Below are 2,029 nucleotides of genomic sequence, written 5' to 3'. Positions count from 1 at the left end.
GTCATGTAATAAACATTTCTCAATGATGTAAATTTAGTTCATCTGAAATTAAATTATTTTCAACTTAGATGAGTGAATGTATATTGGCTCATGAGTCATTGGTTTAGGGTTTGGTAACATATGTTATAGTATTGTATGTATCTTTAGGGTTAAATTATGAAATCTTACCTTCATTTTTTTTCTTTTTCAAATTGACCCATATATGTTTAGTAACTATTTAATAACTTGATTTAAACACTTTCTATGTTTTTTTTTTAAATTTAAGAAAAATTTTTTTGCATAGTTAATTGATTTTAAGGTCTTGAAGACTCACAGAAGACTTAAAAAGAAGTCTTCAGACACATCCCGCTTAAATTTTAGTAGAATTTATGGTTTCCGCCTCAATTTCAGAAGAATTTAGGTTTTCCGCCTAAATCAAAGTCTTCCAGGAGTCTTCCATAAGTCTTCCAGGAGTCTTCAATAAGTCTTCCAGAGAAAGTCTTCTCAAGGATTAGATCTTAAAAATAATTTAAATTTTTTATAAAAAATATTTTCATGGGTTAAAAATTGAAATAATGTAATAATAAACATTTTTCAATGATGTAAATTTAGTTCATCTGAAATTGAATTATTTTCAACATAGATGAGTGAATATATATTGGCTCATGAGTCATTGGTTTAGGGTTTGGTAACATATGTTATAGTATTGTATGTATCTTTAGGGTTAAATTATGAAATCTTACCTTCATTTTTTTTCTTTTTCAAATTGGCTCATATATGTTTAGTAACTATTTAATAACTTGATTTAAACACTTTCTAAGTTTTTTTAAGTTTAAGAAAGTGTTTTTTGCATAGTTAATTGATTTTAGGGTCTGGAAGACTCACAGAAGACTTAAAAAGAAGTCTTCAGACACATCCCGCCTAAATTTTAGTAGAATTTATGGTTTCCGCCTAAATTTTGGAATAATTTAGGTTTCAGCCTAAATCAAAATCTTCCATAAGTCTTTCAGGAGTCTTCCATAAGTTTTCTAGGAGTCTTCCATAAGTCTTACAGAGAAAGTCTTCTCATGGATTAGATCTTAAAAATAATTTAAAATTTTTATAAAAAATATTTTCATGGGTTAAAATTTGAAATCATGTAATAATAAAGATTTTTCACTGATGTGAATTTAGTTTATCTCAAATTGAATTATTTTCAACATATATGAGTGAATATAGATTGGTTCATGAGTCATTGGTTTAGGGTTTGGTAACATATGTTATAGTATTGTTGGTATCTTTAGGGTTAGCTTTGAAATCTTATCTTCATTTTTTTTCCTTTTTCAAATTGACCTATATATGTTTAGTAACTATCTAACAATTTGATTTAAACACTTTCTAAGTTTTTTTAAGTTTAAAAATATTTTTTTGCATAGTTATTTGATTTTAGGATCTAGAAGACTCACAGAAAACTTAAAAAGAAGTCTTCCGACACATCCAACCTAAATAAAAGCCTTCCATAAGTCTTTCATGAGTCTTACATAAGTCTTCATGAGTCTTCCATAAGTCTTCCAGAAGTTTTCTGGGTCGAAAATATTTAACCTAATTAGAATTTTTGTCTCTATATATAAAGAAAATTTACACATTCTCTTTCTTCCTATCAAATGACTGCAGCAAAAATGTAATGTTTCTCACTCTAAAACTCTCTAATCTCTCTCTAATCTCTTTGAACATCAGAACACCAAACTTTATATCTATTTCTCACTTTTTCTTATGTCTTCTCACTAATTTATCTTTTTTTTACAGGTTTTTCATTACATGATTCTTATCTTTCACTCTTTCAAAGGTAGATCTCTAAATTTTGGATATGAATTTATGTGTGTGTTTATATGTTAGATTCTAAAAAGCTATAGATTCAACATAGTGTGACTGTTTTGTTTATTTTGTAAGCATAAAATTTTCATTTTTGAAGTTTTTCTCTGTTTTGAAGTCATTTGAATGTTTTTGAATTTGTAGTTTTTTCCAGATCTGAGAGACTTTGAAAGACTTCTCAGAAGACTCTTAGAAGACT

Source organism: Brassica oleracea, chromosome C7 (genome assembly GCF_000695525.1).
Source record: "Brassica oleracea var. oleracea cultivar TO1000 chromosome C7, BOL, whole genome shotgun sequence".
Taxonomy (NCBI): Eukaryota; Viridiplantae; Streptophyta; class Magnoliopsida; order Brassicales; family Brassicaceae; genus Brassica; species Brassica oleracea.
The sequence above is the reverse complement of the archived record's forward strand: the minus strand, read 5'-3'. Positions refer to the sequence as shown.